Here is an 18,634-nt window from a genome sequence, read left to right on the forward strand (position 1 = left end):
GCAATGTACTGTCCTGAAGAGGTCTACACTAAAAACCGCAGAACACCAGGGACGGTGTTGATGTAATCTGTTAGCCGAAACATATGTAGACATCCCACAGACATCCAACATTTTTTTGTCTTTTTTGGTTGCAAAAGAACTTCTCTTTTGAACGTGCCTTCACAGTGTATTCCCCCATAATGCAATATGATAAACATTCTAAAAATGTTATGTCATTGTGATAAATCATGAATGTCAATCACTAACCACAGTCACTATTGGTATAAAACGTGATATTTCTGGACTTTTTTCCTTTTCTAATTTTAAATATTTACCTTAATGTATGTGGTGTCTTGTGGAAAGCACCCACTATATGGTTGTGTACTGAATAATTTGATTACAATGTGTTTTTACTTTGTTTACTTTACTGGCATAAATCTCTTGTTTCATATGCAATTTGGATACATGAAATAGATAATCTATCCTAACTTTCCCCTGACCATCTCTAAAGGTGGACTAAGAGAGGGGTAATTGAGCAGTTGCTCCTATTTTACATATTGTTAACATGAGGGCATTATTAAAGAACAAGACCCCTTTTGATTGGAGTGTACAGTGTGCCTCAGAATTTAATGGTATCAAATCAGCTTTGGCGAACACTCCTTCGCCGCAGAACTTTAAAATAGGAAGGAGAACAATCATCAACACTGATGCGAGCAATACAGGATTGGGAGTTGTCTTCACGCACGTGGAAGGTAGAGAAGAACATGAAGAAGAGCTTTTGCTTCACGTTTACTAAATGGGTCCGAAGCCAATTATTCAATCATCATAAAGAACTACAAGCCATAAAGAGGGCTGGTGGGAAGTTTAGAATATTCCTGTGGGGTTCATGTTTTACAATATAGACAGATCACAAACTACTAAAAGAAACTTTGCAGAAGAAAGGGGTGGACGGAGAGTCATCCAGGATAAAGAGGTGGGTCGTGAGATTACAAGGGTATCATTTGAAGTCAAATATGTTCCAGGGAAAAGGAACATTCCTGCATATTGTCTATCCCACCTACAATGGGTGGAGATGATGAGGAGGATGATAATTAGCGTGAATGTTTGTTGGATGTGGAGCAAAAGATGATTGCGAAAGTGGAGTGGGATGAAAGTATGGCCCAGGATGTAGCACTAAAGAATGTGAAGGATGAACTCAAGGATAATGGGATGATAAAAAAGAGGTGTGTGATGGGATCTGTATTTGAAGGTTTATGGCTAGTGAGGGAGGAAATGCATGTAAGTGATAAATATGTTATGAGAGGAGACAGACTCATACCTCACACTGGAGAGAGGAAGAGGATTGTTGAAATCGCCCATGAAAGGCATCAAGGAATTACCAAAATGAAACAAACAGTTTGTGAAGAGTATTGGTGGCCAGAGTGTGACTTAGAAATTGAGTGAGCTGTTAGAAATTGCACATTGAGCGAAAACAATTTGGTGGCCGGGAAAGTCCCATGACCTTGGTTCCTGTCCCTCAAATGCCTTGGCAGAAAGTTGGTATGGACATTGCGGGGCCCATTTGGAGAAAGGGGATGCAGAAATGTTGTATTGTTCTGCTTGTGTAACGCTCAACTGATATCCACGGGGACGCCACTCAGCCTGATTGGACCACTCGCGATCTCGAACCCCTCCCTTGGAATCTGCTCGACTGAGGATTGGGCCTTGTTTTCTTGTATTGTGCGCTCTCCGTCCTGCTTCTCGGTGCAGGGGTGCGTTGTTGATGTGGGCGCGGCGCAACCTAGTTGCTTTACTGGTGAGGGCCCTATGTGCCCGGACTTGCTGTACTCCAGTCCGACAAGGTAGGTTTGTTGGTTTTGATCAACTGTCCTTTTCTTTTCTCTTGCCCCCCTAACAATGACTCTCCTTCTCCCTTTAGGTGCTGGAAGGGGTCGTTGATGGTGTCGTGACGCTTGGAGGGGCCGGCACGAAGCGATGAGTGAAAGCGTGATGCGCAGCACTATTTGCCTTTTTCTTGTGCTGACCTATGTCTCTCTTTTCCCTTGCAGGCCGCTGCAGTGTCCCAGAATGGCTGCAGGCTGAGGGAGTAATTAGCGGTGAGTAAAGCATAGCGCGTTGCGCCTTCTTGTCTTTTTATTTGCTAACCTGTGTCTTTTCTCCTTGGTAGGTCGATGGCATGCTCCGGAATGGATGTGACCATGAGCGACTCGAGTCCAGGTAAGCATGTGATTATTCTTGCTGTTTTCGGAATCGGAATATGAGAACGCTTACTAATGTCTTTTCCTTCATTCTCTTCTTTCCAGAATGCGGCGTCCCGCGACTGGAGATGGCTCCGCTGAGATGCTGTTCTTTGTCCAGAGAGGCTATGGATGGAAGCAGGATTCTACTCAAGGTAGGTGTTGTGCTAACGTTGTTCTTGTTCTTGCATGTATGCGGTTCTACAAATGCAGGTGAGGATCTCAGGAGACCAATCTGAGCGCGGTGCAGAGTAATGTGAAGCGTGTTTCTCTGCCTGGGCGTGGTTTACATAGCCTCCAGGTATCCCAGGTATCCCTAGGCTTAACCACACCCAAAAAGCTAAACCGCATAGCACAGTTCATAGAACTGAGCTATGTGGGGTCATCCATATTGCACCAAAGTCCATTACCACGTTCAGTTCTCAAGTGTTTCCTCTGAACATGCATGAGCCTGGTGCCAAAGGCGCCAGGATGGACTCCAAGAGGGTCCCAGATGAGATGGGGAGGCCTTTAAGGCCAATATGGAGGATCGTAGCCTGGCTCCAGTGTTTTGCCTAAGAGGGTTATGGACAGGGATCATGACAGCACTCCCGACCAAGGCCCCTCTCATGGTAGTTCTTCTGGCTGGCCCTGGTTTGGTTGGATGGTTTTGATGGAACCTTCTTAGCAAACGTGGTGCATGGATATACTCGCAAGGTTCCCATGTTCTGTCCTGCGGGCCATACCCTTTCCAGTCCACTAGATAGTATAGTTTAGATCTGACATACTTTGAGTCCAAAATGTCCTTAACCTCAAATTCTGGTTCTCCATTGATCACCACTGGTTTTGGCAGTATTGTAACACGGGATCCAGGTTGACCAGGTTTCAGAAGAGATACATGGAACAGAGGATGAATTTTCATGTTGGATGATAATGCTAGTTTAACAGCTACTGGATTTATTAGAGATGTGATGGTAAAAGGACCTAGGTATCATGGGCGAAACGTCTGGGTTCCTTTTATAGGCACATGTTTAGATGCCAACCAGACCTCGTCTCCAACCCAGTAATTGGGGGCCTTTCCATGACGCTGGTCAGCAAATTTCTTTTGACGGTTCTTAGCTTGGAGTAAATGTTCGACTGCCTTTTTGAAGGTTTGAGAAATGGTCATGTGTAAGGTTTTAATTGCTGGCATTTCTAGGGTAGTTGGCACATCTAGTTCGGAAGTGCATGGATGTCTGCTGTATATGGTAGAAAGGGAGTCTGCCCTGTACTGGTGTGCAAAGAATTATTATAGGCACATTCAGCTATCCATAACAAGTCTGTCCAAATCTCTTCCACTTGATGTAGCATACAGGATATGTACCACTCGAGCGTTTGGTTCATTCTCTCCGTTTGGCCATCAGTTTGGGGATGGTGACTGGTGGATAATCGGATGTTGATTTGGCCATAGAACAAAACTTCCTCCAGAAGTTGGACACAAATTGAGTACCTCGATCTGAGATCAGTACCGAAGGAAACCCATGGAGCCGTACGATACGTTCAAGAAATACCTTTGCCAGACTAGATGCATTTGGAAGACCCTTAAAAGGAATGAAGTGTCCCATTTTTGAAAATAAGTCCACAACCACTAGAATGGTGTTAAAACCTTGACTGGGTGGTAAATCGGTGATAAAATCAAGAGATAACGTATGCCAGGGTGCTGGTGGAATTTCCAATGGTTGAAGGAGCCCAGCTGTTTTTTCCTTCAATTATTTATTTTGCGCACACATGCCAAAGGATAGAATGAATTGAATAATGTCCTTATGCCATGTGAGCCACCAGTAGCTTCGTTTGACCTTGGCTAGAGTTTTTGCAATTCCAGGGTGACCTTCAATTAAAGAGTCGTGATAACCAGAAATTACTTGTTCTTGTAATTCCTTATTTGGTAGGAATAAACGGTTCCTGAAATAGGGTACTTGATTTCTAATTGTGTTATGTTCTCCTTGTGTACTCCACTCTTGTAATTGCTCAGGACTCATCAAGCATTGGATCTCCTCATGTAATTCACTCTGAGTCACGGTTGCTGTAATGCCCCGGAGTTTGTCACTTGGAATAATGGCTATTGGATCAGGGGTCACGTATACCTGCTCATAAATGCCCATACGGGAAAGGGCATTGGCCTTTCTGTTTTTGACTCCCGGCCAAAACGTGATCACGTAATCATATTCTGCGAAGAAAAGGACCCAGCGTAGTTGCCATGAAGATTGAGCCTTTGCTGTTTTTAGGTATTGTAGGTTTCGATGGTCAGTTATTACAGTCATTGTGGCACCTGGCACCTAGGAGATAATGTCGCCAGGCCTTAAAGGCTGACTTGATGGCTCGGAGTTCTTTGTCCGTGATTGCGTAGTTGAGTTTGGGTGGTGTGAATTTACGCGACCAGAAGGCTACAGGGTGCAATTGACCAGTTTCTGGGTCCTATTGTGAGAGAACAGCTCCCATTGCCATACTTAAGGCATCTGTTTCCACCACGTAAGGGAGATCTGGGTGAGGTTGTCGTAGAATCAGGGCGGAAGTGAACCTCACCTTGAGTTTCTGGAAGGCCTTCTCTGCTTCTTCGGTCCATTGGAACTTCTTATTGCTTTTTCTTGACAATGATGTGATTGGATGCACTATTTGTGAAAACCCTGGGATGAATCGGTGGTAGAAGTTTGCGAAACCCAACATGCTCTGGATTCCCTTGAATGAATTTGCGACGGCCAATTTAGGATAACATCTACCTTGTGCACATCCATTCGAATTCCTTTTGGGGGTGAGGACGAAACCGAGGAACTCCACTTCGGAGACATGAAATGAGTATTTTTTTTAGTTTGGCATATAGCTGATGTTGGCAGAGTTTTGCAAGAACAGAGCGAACATGTTTGACATGGTCCTGTTTTGAAGCTGAATATACCAGGATATCGTCAATATAAACTATTGCACAGACGTCGATTAATTCCCTTAAGACATCATTCATGAAGGACTGGAATGCAGCGGGAGCGTTGCAAAGACCAAAGGGCATTACCTGGTATTCATATAGGCCATATTTGCTACGAAAGGCGGTTTTCCATTTGTCACCCTTTTTCACTCAAACGAGATGGTACGCTCCTCTAAGGTCCAATTTAGTGTAGATTTGGGCCTCTTTAACTTGATCTAACAGTTCCGGAATGAGTGGTAGAGGGTAACAATTTCTTACAGTGATTTGGTTTAACGCACGATAGTCGATGCAAGTCCTCAATTCTCCTTCCTTTTTTGGTACGAAGAATAGAGGAGATCCTGCTGGCGACTTTGAGGGGTGGATGAAACCGTTTGCCAGGTACTGATCTAAGTAGGACTTTAAATGCTGGTTTTCAGGTTCTATAAGTGCATAGATTCGCCCACAAGAAATTTGGCCACCGGGTACCAGGTCGATCTGGCAATCATATGGTCTGTGCGGTGGTAAGGTATTAGCTTGTTCTTTCTGAAATACATCTTGAAAGTCCTGGTATTCACTTGGTAGGGTACTGGTTACCCCCAGAGTTATTGCCACTGTTCCATGAGCAGAAGTACTTGTATCTGTTGACTGCTTTTCTTGGTGGTAATAAGTGTGAGCACAACTTTCGGAAAAGGCCAACTCTTTTGCATGCCAATCTATTCGAGGATTGTGAGCTACCAACCATGGCATCCCTAAGATCAACCTAAACTGGGGCGCCTTGATGAGGTTGAAAGCGATAGGTTCCCGTGTCCATCCTGACACAGAAGGGTTAAAACTGCTCTGCATTGGGATACTGGACCGGAAGCTGTTTCCGTACCATCAACAGTGGTGACTGTGTCAGTGGTTGATTTAGGGCATAAGGGAAGCTCCATCTTTGCTGCGAGATTTTGGTCCATATAGTTCCCAACTGCTCCACTGTCTATGTATGCTTTTACGGCATGCATCCGAGATGGTTGCTGGTGGTTGATCAAGATCACTACAATGCAAAATGGGAGGTCTGTAGTTCACTTTCTTCGTTCGGCAAGCGGACCCCTACACTTGCCGGGTTTGGTAGTTTTCCGACTCATTGTTGGCATCTTCTTTGTCAGTGGCCCCTATGGTTCTCCTTGGTGGTTTCACTGGGCGCTCTTTAAGCAAATGGCCTGGTTTTCCACAGTACAAACATAGCTGCTGCTGCCTTATCTTGTCCCTTTCAGCCTTAGTTAAGGGAGCCCTTACCCCTCCAATCTGCAATGGTTGCACCGGACTTTCTATTGCTCGTGAGACATTGTCCTTTGATCATACATACATAGGGCGAGTGTCCAGTCTGACTCGATCTGCTCTTCGGTCTTGCAACCTATGATCTGGTTGAACAACAAGGTTAATGAACTCTGCACAGTCTTTTGGTGGGTCAGCCACTTGAGCAAGAACATCTTTTAGCTCCCCCCGTAAACCCTGATGAAATAACGTGGTTCTTTTCTCCTCAGGCCATCCTGCTTCGACCACAAGCCTATTGAAGGTTGCTATATTTGTTATTAAGTCTTGGTTTCCTTGACGAAGTGACATAAGTTTGTTGTCTAAAGCCTGTCCATAGGTACGACGAGCGAAGAGTTTCTCCATCTCCTGCTGAAAACCCCTGACGTCTTGTAGCAAAGGGTCATCCTGACTGACAAAGGGTACAGACGAGTCTGCAGCACTGCCGCTCAAATAAGAAAGCACAAAAGCAACCCGTGACTGGTCGTTTGGGAAGGCCCCAGGCCTACAAAGGAAATGAAGACGACACTGGTTTATAAATGTTGCATACTTCTTGGGATCTCCCGTGAATCCTTCAGGTGGGGTCAAAGGAATTGCCCAAGGAAGGTTTATCTGCACAGGATTGGCTGATGGTACTGGCATTGATGAAACGTTACCGGGTAGTGGTGCTTGTCCCGCCTGTGCCTGGAGAAGTTGCCGGCTCAAGTCGTCGGTGCGTACTTTAGCGACTTTCAACTCTCTGTTGGTCTCCTGCCTGGCTGAATGTACCTCAGCACGTAACTGCCCCAGTATTTTGGCTAACTGGTCAGTTTCTGATGTTTCTATGACGTCCAGGTGGATTATGGTATAAAAGCTTTGCGTTCTGTAACGCTCATCTGATACCCACGGGGACGCCACTCAGCCTGATTGGACCACTCGCAATCTCGAACCCCTCCCTTGGAATCTGCTCGACCGAGGATTGGGCCTTGTTTTCTTGTATTGTGCGCTCTCCGTCCTGCTTCTCGGTGCAGGGGTGCATTGGTTATGTGGGCGTGGCGCAAACTAGTTGCTTCACTGGTGCGGGTCCTATGTCTCTGGACTTGCTGTAACTCCAGTCCGACAAGGTAGGTTTGTTGGTTTTGATCAACTGTCCTTTTCTTTTCTCTTGCCCCCCTAATAATGACTCCTCTTCTCCCTTTAGGTGCTGGAAGGGGTCGTTGATGGTGTCGTGCCGCTTGGAGGGGCCGGGCACGAAGCGGTGAGTGAAAGCGCAATGCGTGGCGCTATTTGCCTTTTTCTTGTGCTGACCTATGTTTCTCTTTTCCCTTGCAGGCTGCTGCAGTGTCCCAGAATGGCTGCCGGCTGAGGGAGTAATTAGCGGTGAGTAAAGAGTAGTGCGCGGCGTCTTTTTGTCTTTTCATTTGCTAACCTGTGTCTTTTCTCCTTGGTAGGTCGATGGTATGCTCCGGAACGGATGTGACCATGAGCGGCTCGAGTCCAGGTACGCGGTGATTATTGTTGCTGTTTTTGGAATCGGAATATGAGGACGCTTACTAATGTCTTTTCCATCGTTCTCTTCTTTCCAGGATGCGGCGTCCCACGACTGGAGATGGCGGCGCCGAGATGCTGTTATCTGGACCAGAGGGGCGATGGATGGAAGGAGGATTCTACTCAAGGTAAGTGTTGTGCTAACGTTCTTCTTGTTCTTGCAGGTACGCGGTTCTAGGAATGCAGGCCAGGATCTCAGGATACTGATCTGAGCACGGTGAGTGTCACGCTGCAGGCGCAGAGTAACGCGAAGCGTGTTTCTCTGCCCATGCATGGTTTATATAGTCTCCAGGTATCTCAGGTATCCGTAGGCTTAACCACACCCAAAAAGCTAGACCGCATAGCACAGTTCATAGAACTGAGCTATGTGGGGGGATCCATATTGCACCAAAGTCCATTACCAAGTTCAGTTCTCAAGTGTTTCCTCTGAACATGCATGAGCCAATATGGAGGATCGTAGCCTGGCTCCAGTGTTTTGCCTAAGAAGGTTATGGACAGGGATCATGACAGGTTGATGTAGTGTTGAAATGGGCAGAGGTGAAAATCATTAAGAGCATCACCACTAAGGATGTCATAGAGTTTATGGAACAGGCATTTAAGCTGGAAGGATACCCGTGCGTGGTGATTACTGACAATGGTGTTCAATTTAAATCTAAAGAGATGTGCCAGCATGTGAGGAAGGCATGGTATCAATAGTAGACACAGACACAATGGACACAAGGTTTCGAAAACCTTAAAATGGGAGTAATCTCGACCATTAAATAATAAAAAATACATCCAAGTCAATCTGATCAAAATAAAAAGGCCTATACTAAGAAAACCTAACCTTGCCCTCCTTCTTAGAATTACAAATGTGCAACGGGAATAATAAATGAAAATAGTATCTGAAAAGGAAATGTCAGAATGGCTTCAGCACCAACTCTCTTCCCCAGGTTCAATCACAAAGGGTCTAGAGAGTCTCTCAAAAAAACAAGGTATGGGTGGATGGCACAATTCTGTCAGTCTTGCACTTCGACCTCTCTTTCAACAATCCTTTGATTCACAATGTTCTCTGGTAGCACCAATGCTTCTTGGTACTTGTAGTTCTTATTCTCTTTCACCTGCCATCCTGGCCTTTCTCCAAAGTTCTTATATTTTACTTTTGCTATCTTGGCATATTTCACTGTTCACAAATGTTCCAAAATTCTGATATTTTATTTTTGCCGTCTTGGCATATTTCACAATTCACAAATGTCACTTTCCTCTTATTCAACTTTCTTTCCTTCTCGCGGTTTCCTTTGATCTCCGCTTGCAATATCTTTAAAAATAAAAAAAACATTTCACAGAGACTTTCGAATGCGCCACTTCATCTCGCAGGACCACTCTGCTACTTTGTATCATTGTCTTTTAACAATTTCTCTTTTCATTCAGGTTTTATCGGCACACGCGCAACCTTCAACATTCAAATTACAGTCACTTTCCCTTTAACATCAACCAGACTTTTGTTTCCCTCGATAACTCACTGGCTATGTTAATTGGATTTCTTTCATCTCTTTCCTGCAGCTGAAGGCGGTTACCAATGCCTCTTCTGCTCCTCCACAACTCTGCTGTTCACCCGGGAGGGTCGCAAGATGCTTTCTGTCAACTTGAAAGTTTCTTTCCTCCGCTCTCTCGGCTTTGCTCTACGTACACTCATGACCTCCTGAAAGCATTGAAATCTTGCCTGGCTTTCTCTTGATCCTCTCAAATGTCGCTCAGCCCGTTGGCCTTCCACTTTCCACAGCCTGGTTCGCATCAGCCTCAGAAGAGCTGTTCCTTCTCATACACAGCCTCGCTCAAAGTGTGCCTGTGCGCACCACCTTTTATCTTCACAGGGAGTGCTAATAAATGGCAGGTGCACATTGTTAGGGTTAGGTGCCTGACTCTGCCTGGCCTCATTACAGGGAAACAGCCAGTGCAAGTCAGGGGAGGTAATCCTTCTAACCTCATTTCACATCTTCCTTGGTACAGTACTTTTGTCAGGGTAAAGTGGGAGGAATTATGGGAGTTGTAGTTTCCTATAAAATAAGCTGGGATAGGGGTTGGATGGGTTGTGGAAAAAGGGGGCTACCATGTCTCACCATTGGGTGTTTCTTCCCCACTCCTTGAGGACCCCCTACCCAGGTGATCCTCCCTCGCTTGTCCACCCCCAGGTCGGGACCCAAAAGTGATGGCCTTTCCCTGGCCAACTGAGTACGGGATCCCCGGGAACTAGATTGAGAAACACCCTCTGGTCTTTCACATAGTACTTGTATGAGAATAGTTTTGAGCATAAATTCACTGCCATATATCATACACAAACCAATTGAGTTGCTGGAAGGACCAGCAAGGTGACAAAAGATTGCATACGATGGGCATGGACAAATGGAGAATATTGGGAGAGAGTTGTGGAGAGTAGCATTGAAGCGTATCAGTTTTCTCCGCATGGAAGTGTGTCCTCCTTTGAGTTAAGTAGGGGGAGGAAAGCTAATTGCAAAATGTGTCCTCCGTGGTTGAAGAGAGCAAGGTGGATTTGGGAGTGTGTGCAAAAAGCTAGAAGGCGTGTCAAAGAGAGACAGATGATCAATAAAGCCAATTATGGCAAGAGGAAGGCAGTCAAGAGCTGTTGGGCATGAACAGGCGATATGGTGAGGGTGAAGCTGCCTGCACCTTTGAGGCAAGGGTAATTGAAATGGTCAAAGCTCTGTAGGGTCAAAAGTGTTTTTCATAATGCTGTGATGACAGAAGATGGGAGAACTTGGAATGTGGGTAGAGTTGTGATGGTAACGGGTCAAAGTGTGCCTCAGACCTCTGCTGGTGGGGTGTGCAATGATGTGGTTGAGGCGGAAAGGAGACCAGCAAGGCAAATAAGGCAACCAGAAAAGTTCAAGGACTATGTGGTTGTTCTCTGTGACAAGAATGTACAAAGGTGTTAAGTGGATTTTCTGTAACTTCTATCTTTTTCCTTCCCCTGCCCCCTAGTCCTTCCATCAGTGTGTTTGCTTTGGTTGTAAGGGGGTGTAGTATGCTTGTGGTGGATGTGTGGTAAGTGATGAGTGGATGACTGGAATGTTTGTGTTTGAGTATGATCTAGAATGAGAATTTGATGCAGTGAAGTGACTGTTTAGAGAGGTGTTGTGAGAGGAGGACGTCCTGCTGGTGGGTTATTTCATCTACTTTAAATACTTACAGCTTAAGTGGATCTTGATGTCAAACAAATGGAAAGAGGAACTACAAAGAGATTTGATGAGCACAGAGCACATATTGAGTACCACCACATCAACAAAGGGTCTGACCTCAGACATATATATATCACTGTTGGTAGCAAAGGGTGGGGGCTTATGGAAGCCCATAAGAGAAAATGGTAGAGAGACCTGGGCATGGAGTTAGAGGACAACTGGTGGAGGACCCTATATGTAAATGCTCATAAAAAATCTATAGCGTGCCATTACAAGCTACATGCTATACAACTTTTATACAGATGATATATGGCCTGGTCCGCCTCTCTAAAATGTTTCATGGGGTAGATCCTTCTTGTTGGCGACAATGTGTTCCGAAGGCGGATTACTGTATATGTGGTGGTCCTGTCCGAGAATTCAAGGTTTCTGGAAAGAGGTCATGGGCTGGATCAAGGAGATAGAGGGGATAGAACATAGTCTTGATCCAATGGTTATGCTATTCGGGGTGGAGGCGGTGGATAGGGAATGGAAACGCCTGACACACATGACACATTTCCTACTGCTTACGGTGAGGTCATGTATAGGAATAGGATGGAAGCGATCCACATTACTGAGGGAACAGTTCTGTGTTTTGAAAGCAAAATACATTTATGAAATGGAAAACATCACTGGTGCCGTCCATAACCTACAACCATCAAGGGAGATGGAATGGGGGCCTTTCTTAAAAAATATGGCTCATAGCACCTCATGGACACGCTTAAGTAGACCATAAGAGCCTCAGCAGAAGTGATATATTGCAGATCAAAGCCTTACCAAATCAATGACACCTCAGAACATTAGCCCATGTTAGAAATATGGATGCACACCCCGCGACGCATTTCCCGATGACACAATAATTACCATAATCTCAGAATACAAATGCTATATAACCCGCTACTATGGAGGGAAAGAGTGGTGGGAGGGAGCGGAAATGCGAGGGAGGATGGGGTGGGAATTATAACAGTTAACTAGGAAAATATTGTTTGCTTGACAGAGAGGTGGAGATCTGCAATTTTGTGACAGATAACATGTGTTTTTGCAATCGAAAATTAAGAATTTTAAAAAAAGAATGTGTCGTAAACGTGTGTGATAAGTGTGCATTGTAAAAGTGTGCGTCACAAGAATGTTTGTTGTAAAAGTATTTTGGATGTGTTTTAGGATGTTTTATATTGGTGAATATGTAGTAGTAATTGTTTAAACTGTATAAGATGTGTTTTAGTAAGTTTTTATACCCGTAAATTAGGATGATTTCCAATATGTTCTTAGGAAATGTTTTATTAATAATTGTATGTAATAGATCAATGTTTTTTTTCTTTTTCTTGTCTTTGCTGCTTATATTGTCTTTGTAATTTCGAATCAAAGTATCCATTCATGATCAAAAGATATGACTTGATTTGAATTGTAAATTGCTTTTTCTTTGAAAGAACCATAAACAATAAAACAAAAATGAAATAAAATGTATATGTGGTAAGAGCATGTGCCGTATGTCCACATGTTATTTGCAGTAGGTGTGTGTGTAGCAGCATATTATAGGAACATGTTTTATAGGAATATGTATTGTAGGAGCACGTGTTATAGCAGCATGTGTCATAGGAGCACATGTCCCAGGGGTGTGTGCCATTAGAGTGTGTGTTGAAAGAGTGTGTCATAAGAGCGTGTGTCATAAGAGTGTGTGATAGGAGCATGTGTGGTAGGTGTGTTTCGTAGTTGTATGTGTTTTAGGGGCATATGACAGCATGTGTCAAACGTCCACATGTTATGTAGAATAGGCACATGTGTAGTAGGTGGGCGTGTCATAGGAACATGTATGATAGGAGTAAGTTATGTTATATTATGATATATGGCATTTCTATAGCACCTACTGCCATTGGTGTTGCCTCAAAGCGTTGTGGGGATGTGCGCCTTCGGAGGACTGTAGTCCGAGATGTGAGATGTGAAAGAAGGATTTCTAAAATGTGTGTGTGAATTCTTAGTCAGCACAAAGGTAGGTAGGGAATGTCTAGGTCCCTAATAGCAGCTCATAGATATCAGATGAAAGAATGGGTGATGTGACAATGTCAGGGGAGTAGGCGAGCCAAGAAGACTGATTATGTGAACAACTGGACCGAATTTGTTTTGTGGGACTCAGCTGTATTCTATTGGAGGTGGTGATGTGTGTTTGGATCACGTGAAGTCAAACACTGTTCATTGCAAATGTATGAAGGTAAGTGGGGTGAGCCCCTGGCGGTATACATCTATGTTCTGCTAATAAAAGCGCAGTGGAACTCAGGACTTCAAAACCAAGGCCTGTGTCATTCCGGTGTGAGGAAATGCAAGCATGCCCAACCACAACGGTAACGAAAGTCATAACTGGAAACCTGCACCTGTCGTGCTCTCTGCAGGGAAGATGCAGGTGTGGCAAAACACAGCTGAGACGAAGTGTAAACTGTAAAATCATGCCGGGAGCACTCTAGGAGGATGACATGTGGGTGGGGGGAGAATGCAATGTGGTGGAACGCAACACTAGCAACATTTAGGAAAATGCAAACAAACCCAGGAAGCACTGTGGTAAAAATAAAATGCAGAGTGATGTAACACAAAATCAGCAAGATTTGAAAAAGGTTACCCAACCTTAGAGGCACTCTGGGTAGAATATGCTTTGTGCTGTGTGAAGAATCTGATGGTGTCCTCACTTATTTCACCAATATATCCTCCTCCCAGGTGGCCAGGGAAAGGTTGTCGCTATCGATCTAACCCTAGGGCAGTGTTCTTCAAACTTTTTTGGCCGGGGCCCCCCTGAGCAAAATTTGGGCAGGTCGGGACCCCCCAGAAATGCCAAATGGACAGTATGTATTGCACGCCGTCACCTGCTCCCATCATAGTCGCTGGGCTCCCTCATCCCACTCCTACCCAGTCCCTGGTCTCTCCCCACCCCATCACACACCCTGGGCTCTCCCCACTCGGCTCCCACCACTATCCCATGGTCCCGCCCATTGTGCTCCCACCATAGTCCCTGGGATCCCACATCCCATTCCTAACACAGTCTGAGGGCCAGTGGTGGCTGGTGATTTTTTTAAGTGGAGGGGCATAACTATTTCCCCCAAAAATGCCATAGCGACCGAGCATAGTGAGGGAGCCTGAACCAATAAAAGTGGGTTCGGGGGGGGTTTCCCCCTGTGAATTTTTTTTAAATAATGGGTTAAAATGTTGCATTGTAGAGCATACTTTTAACAAAAAAATGGGTAAATAGCCATACAGTTTGCAATTGGTGCTGGGGGGGGCCCAGGGGGCAGGCATGACATTTTTTACTGGACATCTATGATAGATGTCCAGTAAAAAGATACCATCCCTGTCCCCTAGGCCCAACTGGGCCTAACACAATCAACATGATTATGTGTGTATGCAAGACACTGCACGTTCGTACAGCAATCACTCTATCATTCACACGAGAATCCATCACCATACACTCACTCATAACATAAGCATACACGCATCTATACACATGTTTAAATAAAAACAATAAACATAAACGTTCCTTCTGCATTGGCCTGCGTGTGGGTGCTGAAACGCCCTGCTCTACGCTGCTCTGTCCGTATGTGCGAGGAGGCGCAGAAGCCTCCCCTCGGACATACAGACATGCAGTGCCCCAGCCAGCATTTACAATGAGCTATGCAATGCTGGCGAAGCAAAACGCCCCAGCACTTGCATGGCTCAGTGAGCATGTGCGGCTGGGGAACTAAACTGAACTGCCAAAGGGAAACAGTGTTTCCCTTTGACAGTTCAGCCAGCCCAGGAGCACTCCATCAGCTGGAAAAAGCAGCTTCGTGAGTGCTCACTGTTTCACTGGGCTGGCTCCTTAGTTCCTCCATAATGGGTGAGGGGTCACTGGGTGGGCGCCCCCTCACCATTATGGATGAGCCGCCAGGCTCGGACTGGCCTATAGGGCAATGCCTGTACCAAAAATGTAAAATGCTAATGTGGGCCAGTCAAAATGGGCCACCATGTTGGCCAATGTGGACCAGTTTGATGAGTTACTTAACTATGCAGTTAGTAATTTTGACCATTGTTGCTGAATATATCACAATTTACTTACATTGTAACACAAAGCACCCCCTTGGGTACTATTGAAACAGTGGGGCCTCATTACAACCCTGGCGGTAACTATGACGGTACAATTGGCACGGCTGCCGCCGGAGTTGCATACGGGTCCGGCACCCGCGAATGGGCAATTACCGGGTCATGCTGAGTTAGGCGGACCTGATAATTGCCCTTTCGCAGGTGCCGGTACCGGTAGATCCCCATTCCCATTTGAGCCCCATAGGGCTCAATGGGAATGGAGAGCTCAGATGCACCGGCACCGTTAATAACGGTGCCGGTGCATCCAACGAGCCCGCGAACACTACTCGTACTATGGCGGTACGGTAGCAAAGGTGCCGGTAGCTTACCGTCACCGTTGTTACCATACCGCCATAGTTGTAATGAGGCCCATTCTGTGACTAAAGGAATGAATATCCATTTACAACTGCGGGCCACTTTTTCATTGTTGACTGAGAGAGTTTCATGCTTCAGCCGACCATGTGAGCCACCCCTGCCCATTTCTTCCAATCGTTAAAAAAAAAAAAATACTTGTTTTTTTTAATATTTCATGTTGAGCTCTCAGGGCCCCCCAGGGATGCACCTGCGGACCCCTGGGGGGTCGCGACCCACAGTTTGAATACCGCTGCCCTAGGGGGTGGATATGTGAGGGAGGATTATCTGGGTGGATGAGATTTGGGAAGTGAGGGTGAGACACCCTTTTGTGAGACATGGTATCCCCCATTTCCCTTTTACCATGAGTCCAATTTCCCCCAAATCCTTTATAGGCCGTTGTCAATCCCTTCCCTACTTTTCCTGTAAATCAAACCATAAAACACACCAGTTATATACTGGGACGAGGAAGAGATCAACTAGAGACACACAGGTTCTCATTATTGATACACATAGATACAAACACCAGTTATGTACTGGAACGTTGGGAAGGCAACCAAGAGTAATACAGAAGTGCCAAACAAACAATGAGCAGTCTAGTTTTTTTTGGACCAATCAGAATGGCGGGAGGTTTAAACGCAGGAAGACTGAAGAACATGGAGGCAGTTGTGGAAGCAGCTATCTGGACTGCATTGACGGAGCATATCTCTCCAGGAAGGCGGCATGGCAGACAGAGTGCTCGAGAAGGAAGAGGGAACAAAACAACTAAGACTCTGCTGAGAAGGATAAACATTCATCAGAACACGTGCCCCTTCTGTCCCTGTTTAATTTGGCTTGATCCAAGTTTCATAGTATTAGTACACTATTCTAACGGATATTGCATTTACCATGTGGTGCGTGTATTTAATTATTTTTTTTTGTTCAGGCACTATCCTATATCGTTATATTCAAACAGATAACCACCCCAATTTCAATTAATCAGACCAGATGTCAATTAACCAGACCAACATCTATTGGCCACTATATCTCAAATAAACCATAACACAAGAGAAGACCAGCCTGCGTCATGCTTTGCCACCCTGAAAATTCTCAGCTCCCATAAGCTGCCATACAAAGGCACACTTACGGTCAACCTCCGCTGACTACTGTGCTGGAGTTTTTAAGTAGGGCTGCTCCATATTTGTGCACTGGAGTCGTCTGGGAAGAAGTGGTCCACAAGTCGTTGGTGCTCCAACACAGCTCCTGTATTGTTGGAGAAACCAGCCTCGCTCCTCATTTTAGGGTAGTGACAAAATAAGGGCAGCTTTATTTGGCTTGCAAGACAAAAGACCAAACACATCTTCACATAACCGCATCTGGCTGTAACTGGCCACAACAACCCGACCCTCCAAGTCTCCCACCTTCGTAGGACACTAGTCATGTGAATGATTTCGAAACTAAACGTTGAGTACATTTGAGAGCTCATTCTAGGCCTACCTATGAAAAGTAACTGTCCACCCCATACAAAATACATTATAGACCTTCATTGCAGGAGTAATTACTGCAAACATCTGGTTAAGATATCACGTGACAAGTTTATTCTTTTATTCTTTGTCCTTCTCACCGAGGTGCTTCTCGTGCTGCTCGCATTGAACAGACTCCCTTTAGTTGTTAGCATAAACTGGGCATAACCAGTTGCATCACTACCACGCTTTGGTCTCCCAGTTTCCTAGCCTTTAGAAAGGCTCTGAAAACCATATTATTCAAATAACTGTTTGTTCCACTGTAACCAAGGAACTGTTTATCGCCTAATATGTATGACCCTGAACGGAGAACTGTACACTGTTTTTTCCTGCACCCAAGTGAATATGATGTAACAGCGCCACGATGCCCTAGGGCAGCTGCGCGCTTCATAAATGGAAATAAATAAATAAATAAATAAAATAAATCAGTTAAATTACATTGGCACTAACAAGTGGCTAACAGCACTTTCGAAAATATGCACTGTGCATACCCAAGAGGAAGTCTGGGAGAAACACGCATTGCCAAGAGCAAAAATCAACAATATCGAGAAGAATAAATGGTAAGAAAACACTTGTTAGATAGAACAAAAAGGGAGGTATCGTGAGTGTCATGTTAAAACATTTAACTTAACATAAAAAGAATGCTGCTCCCACAGCTTCCTCTCGACTTCTCAGTTTCTCATCAGCAGTGATGCTCAGAAACCTTGTGAAACACAGCTCTCAGGGAAGAACAGTGTACTCCAGAGCAGGGTCAGGAACATATCTCACTCTAGTACCACGCTCTGTTCTCCCAGTTTCCCTCGCAGCAGACTGGAAATCAAAAGCTCTTGTTAGCCCAAAAAGCAAAAACACAACTCTCACCACATTCTAGAACTTCTCCCTCTCAAGCTATCAATATCACTTTATCAAAGATACTGGTTTGGTGACTTCTCGTTTGCTCCTGACCTTGGCCAGCCCGTGCAGCTGTTGGCATTAAAAAGGATCCGAAATGGAATAGCTTTCGATGCCCTCTGTTAAATACCGGCTCCCCCTTTTTCTATCGCATATAATTATTGCTTTTAATAGTCCACTCGTTAATGGGGCTTAAGCTTCACATGCCCAGTTCACTGCCTTTGGGCTAACATTCATCCGCCTAATAGAAGCCTGCACTTAGACATGGTGAGGAGCTCTTGTACTTCCAAGTCTTTCTGGAAAGAACAAAGTGGAACAACGGGCTGTTCAAATGTGAAATTGCAGCAAATTAGATGTACCTGCCAAAAGGCGTGATTTTATTTCAAAGATAAACATCAATCGATCTAAGTGCAAGATTATGAGCACTGTAGAAGGCGGCCGTTCCAACTTTGTAATGCAGCTCCTAAATATCCAGACGTATTGGTGCAATATAGGAAATTGGATTATTTCTGACGCCAGCAAAGAATATTCATCATGCGTCAGTACAAAATGAAAGCATTGCAGTATTGTCCTTGGCGCACTGTTAATGCAAAGTAATCTGTGAAGTATACTGCTTTATATTATCCCAAAGGGAAA

Source organism: Ambystoma mexicanum, chromosome 6p, assembly GCF_040938575.1.
Source record: "Ambystoma mexicanum isolate Mex_15411 chromosome 6p, UKY_AmexF1_1, whole genome shotgun sequence".
In the NCBI taxonomy this organism is placed as follows: Eukaryota; Metazoa; Chordata; class Amphibia; order Caudata; family Ambystomatidae; genus Ambystoma; species Ambystoma mexicanum.